Source organism: Salvelinus alpinus, chromosome 3, assembly GCF_045679555.1.
Source record: "Salvelinus alpinus chromosome 3, SLU_Salpinus.1, whole genome shotgun sequence".
Classification (NCBI taxonomy): Eukaryota; Metazoa; Chordata; class Actinopteri; order Salmoniformes; family Salmonidae; genus Salvelinus; species Salvelinus alpinus.
In genome coordinates, this window is record NC_092088.1 from 36,671,506 (window position 1) to 36,683,459 (window position 11,954).

General features: G+C 39.6%; 1 protein-coding gene across 5 annotated transcripts in view; it reads right to left on the reverse strand.

Moving 5' to 3' along the window:
* Nucleotides 1-4,188, reverse strand: part of LOC139570630 (NLR family CARD domain-containing protein 3-like) — a 68,647-nt gene extending 64,459 nt beyond the window's left edge. Inside the window, exons 1-2 of one of the 5 annotated variants that reach the window (XM_071392662.1) lie at nucleotides 4,127-4,188; nucleotides 398-455 (exon numbers count right to left, since the gene is read on the reverse strand). The gene's annotated coding sequence lies outside the window, so the exon portion shown is untranslated. Of the gene's footprint in view, nucleotides 1-397; nucleotides 4,106-4,126 lie in introns of those variants that run through there. The other 4 variants (XM_071392664.1, XM_071392661.1, XM_071392663.1 and 1 more) reach the window with 4 other exon arrangements.
* Nucleotides 4,189-11,954: the final 7,766 nt, after the last annotated feature.

An 11,954-nucleotide genomic window follows, 5' to 3' on the forward strand; every position in this document is an offset into this window, starting at 1 on the left:
TGATCTGAGGGTGAAATCATTGATCCATTCAAAGTTTATTTGTAATAAGTAAGAGATTTTATATTATGTGAAGTAGGCTAGGTTATAATGTATAGTAGCGGTTTGTCAGTAATATGCAGATCGAGGTCTATACCTCGGCTATAGCCTGCATATCATAGATGACCAGCGTAAACCTGTTCAGATCAGTTCAAAGAGAACATCAGGTGTGTCAGTGATCATAGCCTTATAATAGTTTGTAGGTAGCCTAGACCTACGAGAGTCTGCCCGTCTTTCTTACATACCAACACATTTATTTAATGTTACCAAGAAATATGTGTCACAGTTTTAACAGCCATTTTGTAACTGCGTAGGCTACAAACATATTTTTAATTTCATATGAGGAAATCACATAACTTACAGTCACTGGTGCTTTCTTGCAGATGAAGTAGCTTTCACAGGCAACTCATTCAACCAGCCTAAACAACAGTAAATAAAAGGTCAAAAGTGAATCCTGATATAGTCATATACATTAGAGAGAGGTATAGTGCTACAGATGTTGGGTCTTAATTTGAGCCAGTTTGCTACAGCAGGAAAATAATCCTGCAGAAACAGGACATTTGAATTATTTGATTATAATTAATGAACAATTTTAAAATGGAAAAGTGGAATTTATCATCTTCAGAAATCCTTTTTAAAGCTTAAATACACTCAAATACAGTACACGTTTCAGTTTCCCTGTAACAGGGTGATCAACTTCAGATCCTACATCTGTACAGAGATGATAAATAAGGCAGTTATTAGCAATGAAGTTGCAACTGTCAGCTGCTGTGATTAGATGTTATAGACCCCCATATGAACAGTTTCTTTCCCCTTGCTGTGGCCCTCACCAACTGAGCATCTGGCCCATAGAGACTAAAGGACTATGCTGTGGCCTCACCAACTGGCCACCTGGCCCATAGAGACTAATGGACTATGCTGTGGCCCTCACCAACTGGCCACATGGCCCATAGAGACTAAAGGAATATGCTGTGGCCCTCACCAACTGGCCACCTGGCCCATAGAGACTAAAGGACTATGCTGTGGCCCTCACCAACTGGTCACCTGGCCCATAGAGACTAAAGGACTGTGCACTCTATGCTGCACACCACATCAAGCCATCTCTGAACTGAACACTAAATAACTGAACTATACTGCATTAGCTCTCTGTTCATCTCTCTTAGAATTATTTATACTGATAATGTAAATGTGGACATCCACTGTGTATCAACTGTATAGCCACTGTACTGTATATCAACTGTATATCCACTGTTCTGTATATCAACTGTATATCCACTGTGCTGTATATCAACTGTATATCCACTGTACTGTATATCAACTGTATATCCACTGTATATCAACTGTATAGCCACTGTACTGTATATCCACTGTACTGTATATCAACTGTATAACCACTGTACTGTATATCAACTGTATATCCACGGTACTGTTTATCAACTGTATAGCCACTGTATATCAACTGTATAGCCACTGTACTGCATATCAACTGTATAGCCACTGTACTGTATATCAAATGTACTGCATATCAACTGTATATCCACTGTACTGTATATCAACTGTATATCCACTGTACTGTTTATCAACTGTATATCCACTGTACTGTTTATCAACTGTATAGCCACTGTATATCAACTGTATAGCCACTGTATATCAACTGTATAGCCACTGTACTGTATATCCACTGTACTGTTTATCAACTGTATAGCCACTGTATATCAACTGTATAGCCACTGTACTGTATCTCCACTGTACTGTATATCAACTGTATATCCACTGTACTGTATATCAACTGTATAGCCACTGTACTGTATATCTACTGTACTGTATATCAACTGTATATCCACTGCACTGTATATCAACTGTATATCCACTGTGCTGTATATCAACTGTATATCCACTGTACTGTATATCAACTGTATATCCACTGTATATCAACTGTATATCCACTGTACTGTATATCCACTGTACTGTACATCAACTGTATAACCACTGTACTGTATATCAACTGTATATCCACGGTACTGTTTATCAACTGTATAGCCACTGTATATCAACTGTATAGCCACTATACTGCATATCAACTGTATAGCCACTGTACTGTATATCCACTGTACTGTATATCAACAATACTGCATATCAACTGTATATCCACTGTACTGTATATCAACTGTATATCCACTGTACTGTTTATCAACTGTATATCCACTGTACTGTTTATCAACTGTATAGCCACTGTATATCAACTGTATAGCCACTGTATATCAACTGTATAGCCACTGTATATCAACTGTATAGCCACTGTACTGTATATCCACTGTACTGTTTATCAACTGTATAGCCACTGTATTTCAACTGTATAGCCACGGTACTGTAGCTCCACTGTACTGTATATCAACTGTATATCCACTGTACTGTATATCCACTGTACTGTATATCAACTGTATATCCACTGCACTGTATATCAACTGTATATCCACTGTACTGTATATCAACTGTATATCCACTGTACTGTTTATCAACTGTATAGCCACTGTACTGTATATCAACTGTATAGCCACTGTACTGTATATCAACTGTATATCCACTGTACTGTATATCAACTGTATATCCACTGTACTGTTTATCAACTGCATAGCCACTGTACTGTATATCAACTGTATAGCCACTGTACTGTATATGTGTATATCCACTGTTCATTCTCTTATAGCTCTATGCTCACTCTATCTAGTTGTGTATAATGATGTATGGAAACTTTGTGTAAACTCTTCTGTCTTTATTCCTTCTCTAAATGTTGTCTATCACTAGCAGCACCATATCACCATGTAAAATAATATGTACAGATGTAGGATCTTAATTTGATAACCCCCCACTGCAGAAGAAAACGTGTTGTGTATTTGAGGTTTAAAAAGGCACACAACCAAACATGTCAAGTCTTTGAGATATTTTCAATTCTGCTGAGAGAGGATTCTCACCTTGTAGTCTGAATTCACAACCAGAACATGTCAAGTCATTGAGATATTTTCCATTCTGCTGAGAGAGCGCCTCCTGATGACTAGCGCTCTGTATATTCTTATGGATGAGGCCTGAGCTGGAATGTGAAGCTAACTGAAGCTGGCTAACTTCAGAAAACCAGTATATCTAGATTGCATCATTGTATACCCCTCAGGCTACAATCAGGTTTCAGCATCAGGCAGGTATAAACAGCCAAGTCGTAGGCTACAACCTGGGTTGTATTCATTAGTTTACTCCACAGCCAACAGTTTTAAAATGTTGCATAAACAGTTTACTCTAAACACTGTACAACGTGGACCAAACGGTTTCTGTTGCAAAACGTTTTGCTACGGTGGGCGCTAATGAATACACACAACTTGTTTTGAGGAAGTGTCATTTGTTTTTAGGCTTTCCACAATATTTATTTGTCTCTCCTTCACACAACTGAGTGAAAAGCATAAAACGTAGATTAGAAAGAGAAAATGTTTGTTTGTTGCTTGTTGTGTTTTAAACCTGTTTTGAGAAGAAAAGTCTATAGGCCTATGATACAGTACACTCTTAGAATCAAGGGTTCCAAACGGGTCCTCCGGCTGTCCCCATAGGAGAACGCTTTTGGGTTTCAGGTAGAACCCGTCTGGCTTCCATGTCGAACCCTCTGTGGAAAGGGTTCTGTATGGAACCCAAAAGGGTTCTACCTAGTACCAAAAAGGGTTCTACAATGGGTTCTCCTATGGGGACAGCCAAAGATTCTAGATAGTGTGGGAGCGATCACCCTGGGGCACACAGATTGGCACAGAACAAGTTCACCCCACGCATCTAATTTATATCGAAAACATTTTAAGGAGAGTAGGCCTATTATAACACTGTCCACCAAAAATATCCTCAACTATATGAATACACATAACAATATCATCAACTATATTAATACACATAACAATATCATCAACTATATTAATACACATAACAATATCATCAACTATATGAATACACATAACCATATCATCAACTATATGAATACACATAACAATATCATCAACTATATGAATACACATTACAATATCATCAACTATATTAATAAACATAACAATCATCGTCTTACCTTTTATCTCTCAATAGAAACAGAGTCTGAAATGATCATTCACTCGTAGAAAGTTACTTTTGTTTGCTCAACTCATTTACATATCAGGTTCTGCCTGTTCTCTCACCCACTCCCACTCTCTCTCAAACACACACACACACACACACACACACACACACACACACACACACACACACACACACACACACACACACACACACACACACACACACACACACACACACACACACACACACACACACACACACACACACACACAACCAATGGAACAAATAACAAAATTGACTAAATAAAACAGAAATGTACAGAAACACATCATTGGCTCAAAAGTTACAACAAATGTTATATTTTAGTACCAACTGAATTATCAATGAAACTTTCATTTGAGGCATTAGAATGTATGTAAGAGACATGATTGTATGAAATCTATGTCAATGTAGACCAGCATAAAGTACAACAACAGATCTATGTCAATGTAGAACAGCATAAAGTACAACAACATATCTATGTCAATGTAGACCAGCATAAAGTACAACAACAGATCTATGTCAATGTAGACCAGCATAAAGTACAACAACGGATCTATGTCAATGTAGACCAGCATAAAGTACAACAACGGATCTATGTCAAAGTAGACCAGCATAAAGTACAACAACAGATCTATGTCAATGTAGACCAGCATAAAGTACAACAACAGATCTATGTCAATGTAGACCAGCATAAAGTACAACAACAGATCTATGTCAATGTAGACCAGCATAAAGTACAACAACAGATCTATGTCAATGTAGACCAGCATAAAGTACAACAACGGATCTATGTCAATGTAGACCAGCATAAAGTACAATAACAGATGGATTGCAGTGATGAGTAACATACACCTACAGGTAACTGCCAAAATAAAGGAAACACCAACATAGTGTCTTACCGTTTTTTACAATCGCTAACAAGTGTTTACCTGTACTTATGATACTTTTACTAAACTCTTAACGCAGCAACACACCTACATCAAATAGTTACTTTTCTGCTCAAACCATATTTTGTTCATTAAATACTAACTCTACATTTCAAAATGCTAAAAAACTTTCTCTACATACACTAACTCTATCAAAACACGGCAAACCCGACTCAATATCTAAAACATGGCAAACCCGACTCAATATCTAATCCTTCTGTCAAAACTCTAGCACATGTTTTCTATCCAAGAGGAACATACACTGCTCAAAAAAATAAAGGGAACACTAAAATAACTTATCCTAGATCTGAATGAATGAAATATTCTTATTAAATACTTTTGTCTTTACATAGTTGAATGTGCTGACAACAAAATCACACAAAAATTATCAATGGAAATCAAATTTATCAACCCATGGAGGTCTGGATTTGGAGTCACACTCAAAATTAAAGTGGAAAACCACACTACAGGCTGATCCAACTTTGATGTAATGTCCTTAAAACAAGTCCAAATGAGGCTCAGTAGTGTGTGTGGCCTCCACGTGCCTGTATGACCTCCCTACAATGCCTGGGCATGCTCCTGATGAGGTGGCGGATGGTCTCCTGAGGCATCTCCTCCCAGACCTGGACTAAAGCATCCGCCAACTCCTGGACAGTCTGTGGTGCAACATGGCGTTGGTGGATGGAGCGAGACATGATGTCCCAGATGTGCTCAATTGGATTCAGGTCTGGGGAATGGGCGGGCGAGTCCATAGCATCAATGCCTTCCTCTTGCAACACACTCCAGCCACATGAGGTCTAGCATTGTTTTGCATTAGGAGGAACCCAGGGCCAACCGCACCAGCATATGGTCTCACAAGGGGTCTGAGGATCTCATCTCGGTACCTAATGGCAGTTAGGCTACCTCTGGCGAGCACATGGAGGGCTGTGCGGCCCCCCAAAGAAATGCCACCCCACACCATGACTGACCCACCATCAAACCGGTCATGCTGGAGGATGTTGCAGGCAGCAGAACGTTCTCCACGGCGTCTCCAGACAAAGTCACGTCTGTCACGTGCTCAGTGTGAACCTGCTTTCATCTGTGAAGAGCACAGGGCGCCAGAGGCGAATTTGCCAATCTTGGTGTTCTCTGGCAAATGCCAAACGTCCTGCACGGTGTTGGGCTGTAAGCACAACCCCCACCTGTGGACGTCGGGCCCTCATACCACCCTCATGGAGTCTGTTTCTGACCGTGTGAGCAAACACATGCACAGTTGTGGCCTGCTGGAGGTCATTTTGCAGGGCTCTTGCAGTGCTCCTCCTGCTCAAAGGCGGAGGTAGCGGTCTTGCTGCTGGGTTGTTGCCCTCCTACGGCCTCCTCCACGTCTCCTGATGTACCGCCTCCATGCTCGGGACACTACGCTGACAGACACAGCAAACCTTCTTGCCACACCTCGCATTGATGTGCCATCTTGGATGAGCTGCACTACCTGAGCCACTTGTGTGGGTTGTAGACTCCGTCTCATGCTACCACTAGAGTGAAAGCACCGCCAGCATTCAAAAGTGACCAATACATCAGCCAGGAAGCATAGGAACTGAGAAGTGGTCTGTGGTCACCACCTGCAGAACCACTCCTTTATTGGGGGTGTCTTGCTAATTGCCTATAATTTCCACCTGTTGTCTATTCCATTTGCACAACAGCATGTGAAATTTATTGTCAATCAGTGTTGCTTCCTAAGTGGACAGTTTGATTTCACAGAAGTGGGATTGACTTGGAGCTAAATTGTGTTGTTTAAGTGTTCCCTTTATTTTTTTGAGCAGTGTATAATCAATCATGGCACACCAACTTTCAAAATACTTTCAAAAGTATTTCAACTTTCAAAATACTTTCAAAATACAAAATATTCAAAATACTAATAATGTTTACTTGTAGAGTAGCATAGTGCCCTACTGTATGTACTGTAACCCATGTAGCATGGTGTCCTACTGTATGTACTGTAACCCATGTTTACATGTAGAGTAGCATAGTGTCCTACTGTATGTACTGTAACCCATGTTTACATGTAGAGTAGCATAGTTTCCTACTGTATGTACTGTAACCCATGTAGCATAGGGTCCTACTGTATGTACTGTAACCCATGTAGCATAGTGTCCTACTGTATGTACTGTAGCCCATGTTTATATGTAGAGTAGCATAGTGTCCTACTGTATGTACTGTAACCCATGTTTACATGTAGAGTAGCATAGTGTCCTACTGTATGTACTGTAACCATGTTAACATGTAGAGTAGGATAGTGTCCTACTGTATGTACTGTAACCCATGTAGGATAGTGTCCTACTGTATGTACTGTAACCCATATTAACATGTAGAGTAGCATAGTGTCCTACTGTATGTACTGTAACCCATGTTAACATGTAGAGTAGCATAGTTCCTACTGTATGTACTGTAACCCATGTTTACATGAGAGTAGCATAGTTCCTACTGTATGTACTGTAACCCATGTTTACATGAGAGTAGCAGAGTGTCCTACTGTATGTACTGTAACCCATGTTTACAAGTAGAGTAGCATAGTTTCCTACTGTATGTACTGTAACCCATGTTTACATGTAGAGTAGCATAGTGTCATACTGTATGTACTGTAACCCATGTTAACATGTAGAGTAGGATATTTTCCTACTCTATGTACTGTAACCCATGTTTACATGTTGGGTAGCATAGTGTCCTACTGTATGTACTGTAACCCATGTTTACATGTAGAGTAGCATAGTGTCCTACTGTATGTACAGTAACCCATATTTACATGTAGAGTAGGATAGTGTCCTACTGTATGTACTGTAACCAATGTTAACATGTAGAGTAGAATAGTGTCCTACTGTATGTACTGTAACCCGTGTTTACATGTAGAGTAGCATAGTTTTCTACTGTATGTACTGTAACCCATGTTAACATGTAGAGCAGCATAGTGTCCTACTGTATGTACTGTAACCCATGTTAACATGCAGAGTAGCATAGTGTCCTACTGTATGTACTGTAACCCATGTAGCATATTGTCCTACTGTATGTACTGTAGCCCATGTTTACATGTAGAGTAGAATAGTGTCCTACTGTATGTACTGTAACCCATGTAGCATAGTGTCCTACTGTATGTTCTGTAACCCATGTTAACATGTAGAGTAGCATAGGGTCCTACTGTATGTACTGTAACCCATGTAGCATAGTGTCCTACTGTATGTACTGTAACCCATATTAACATGTAGAGTAGCATAGTGTCCTACTCTATGTACTGTAACCCATGTTTACATGAGAGTAGCATAGTGTCCTACTGTATGTACGTTAACCCATGTTAACATGTAGAGTAGCATATTTTCCTACTCTATGTACTGTAACCCATGTTTACATGTAGGGTAGCATAGTGTCCTACTGTATGTACTGTAATCCATGTTTACATGTAGAGTAGCATAGTGTCCTGCTGTATGTACTGTAACCCATATTTACATGTAGAGTAGCATAGTGTCCTACTGTATGTACTGTAACCCATGTTTACATGTAGAGTAGAATGGTATCCTACTGTATGTACTGTAACCCATGTTAACATGTAGAGTAGCATAGTGTCCTACTGTATGTACTGTAACCCATGTAGCATAGTGTCCTACTGTATGTACTGTAGCCCATGTTTACATGTAGAGTAGAATAGTGTCCTACTGTATGTACTGTAACCCATGTAGCATAATGTCCTACTGTATGTACTGTAACCCATGTTAACATGTAGAGTAGCATAGTGTCCTTCTGTATGTACTCTAACCCATGTTTACATGTAGAGTAGCATAGTGTCCTACTCTATGTACTGTAACCCATGTAGCATAGTTTCCTACTGTATGTACTGTAGCCCATGTTTACCTGTAGAGTAGCATAGTGTCCTACTGTGTGTACTGTAACCAATGTTAACATGTAGAGTAGCATAGTGTCCTACTGTATGTACTGTAACCCATGTTAACATGTAGAGCAGCATAGTGTCCTACTGTATGTACTGTAACCCATGTTTACATGTAGAGTAGCACACCGTTCTACTGTATGTACTGTAACCCACGTAGCATAGTGTCCTACTGTATGTACTGTAGCCCATGTTTACATGTAGAGTAGCATAGTGTCCTATTGTATGTACTGTAACCCATGTTAACATGTAGAGTAGCATAGTGTCCTACTGTATGTACTGTAACCCATGTAGCATAGTGTCCTACTGTATGTACTTTAACCCATGTTAACATGTAGAGTAGCATAGTGTCCTACTGTATGTACTGTAACCCATGTTAACATGTAGAGCAGCATAGTGTCCTACTGTATGTACTGTAACCCATGTTTACATGTAGAGTAGCACACCGTTCTACTGTATGTACTGTAACCCACGTAGCATAGTGTCCTACTGTATGTACTGTAGCCCATGTTTACATGTAGAGTAGCATAGTGTCCTATTGTATGTACTGTAACCCATGTTAACATGTAGAGTAGCATAGTGTCCTACTGTATGTACTGTAACCCATGTAGCATAGTGTCCTACTGTATGTACTGTAACCCATGTTTACTTGTAGAGTAGCATAGTGTCCTACTGTATGTACTGTAACCCATGTAGCATAGTGTCCTACTGTATGTACTTTAACCCATGTTAACATGTAGAGTAGCATAGTGTCCTACTGTATGTACTGTAACCCATGTTAACATGTAGAGCAGCATAGTGTCCTACTGTATGTACTGTAACCCATGTTAACATGTAGAGTAGCATAGTGTCCTACTGTATGTACTGTAACCCACGTAGCATAGTGTCCTACTGCATTTACTGTAGCCCATGTTTACATGTAGAGTAGCATAGTGTCCTACTGTATGTACTGTAACCCATGTTAACATGTAGAGTAGCATAGTGTCCTACTGTATGTACTGTAACCCATGTTAACATGTAGAGTAGCATAGTGTCCTACTGTGTGTACTGTAACCCATGTTAACATGTAGAGTAGCATAGTGTCCTACTGTATGTACTGTAACCCATGTTTACATGTAGAGTAGCATAGTTTCCTACTGTATGTACTGTAACCCATGTTAACATGTAGAGTAGCATAGTGTCCTACTGTATGTACTGTAACCAATGTTAACATGTAGAGTAGCATAGTGTCCTACTGTATGTACTGTAACCCATGTTAACATGTAGAGTGGCATCGTGTCCTACTGTATGTATTGTAATCCATGTTTACATGTAGAGTAGCATAGTGTCCTACTGTATGTACTGTAACCCATGTTAACATGTAGAGTAGCATATTGTCCTACTGTATGTACTGTAACCCATGTTAACATATATAGTAGCATAGTGTCCTACTGTATGTACTGTAACCCATGTTTACATGTAGAGTAGCATAGGGCCTTACTTTATGTACTGTAACCCATGTAGCATAGTGTCCTACTGTATGTACTGTAACCCATGTTTACATGTAGAGTAGCATATTGTCCTACTGTATGTACTGTAACCCATGTTAACATGTAGAGTAGCATAGTGTCCTACTGTATGTACTGTAACCCATGTTAACATGAGAGTAGCATAGTGTCCTACTGTATGTACTGTAACCCATGTTTACATGTAGAGTAGCATAGTTTCCTACTGTATGTACTGTAACCCATGTTTACATGTAGAGTAGAATAGTGTCATACTGTATGTACGTTAACCCATGTTAACATGTATAGTAGCATATTTTCCTACTCTATGTACTGTAACCCATGTTTACATGTAGGGTAGCATAGTGTCCTACTGTATGTACTGTAACCCATGTTTACATGTAGAGTAGCATAGTGTCTTACTGTATGTACTGTAACCCATATTTACATGTAGAGTAGCAGAGTGTCCTACTGTATGTACTGTAACCCATGTTTACATGTAGAGTAGAATGGTATCCTACTGTATGTACTGTAACCCATGTTTACATGTAGAGTAGCATAGTGTCCTACTGTTTGTACTGTAACCCATCTTAACATGTAGAGCAGCATAGTGTCCTACTGTATGTACTGTAACCCATGTTAACATTTAGAGTAGCATAGTGTCCTACTGTAGAGAATATCTCTCTAGTGTGTAAACCTCTCTATCCAGGGTGTTTGGTATGAATATCTCTCTAGTGTGTAAACCCCTCTATCCAGGGTGTTTGGTATGAATTTCTCTCTAGTGTGTAAACCCCTCTATCCAGGGTGTTTGGTATGAATATCTCTCTAGTGTGTTAACCCCTCTATCCAGGGTGTTTGGTATGAATATCTCTCTAGTGTGTTAACCCCTCTATCCAGGGTGTTTGGTATGAATATCTCTCTAGTGTGTAAACCCCTCTATCCAGGGTGTTTGGTATGAATATCTCTCTACTGTGTAAACCTCTCTATCCAGGATGTTTGGTATGAATATCTCTCTAGTGTGTAAACCCCTCTATCCAGGGTGTTTGGTATGAATATCTATTTCAAGTCAGCGAAGAACACATTTTTATTTTACAACGACGGCCAACCCCGGCCAAACCCTCCCCTAACCCTGACGACACTGAGACAATTTTGTTGCCGCCCTATGGAACTCCCGATCATTATTGTATTGGTTATGATACAGCCTGGGAACAAACCAGGGTCTGTAGTGACGCCTCTATAAGCTCTGTACTTTTTACTTCCATGGTAACAGAATGTATCTCTCGATGTAGCCATTGTTTTTTATTTCCATGGTAACAGAATGTATCTATCTCTCTTGATGTTGCCATTGCTTTTTTATTTCCATAGTAACAGAATGTATCTATCTCTCGATGTAGCCATTTTTTTTTCTTCCCATGGTAACAGAATGTATCTATCTCTCTTGATGTAGCCATTGTTTTTTATTTCCATGGTAACAGAATG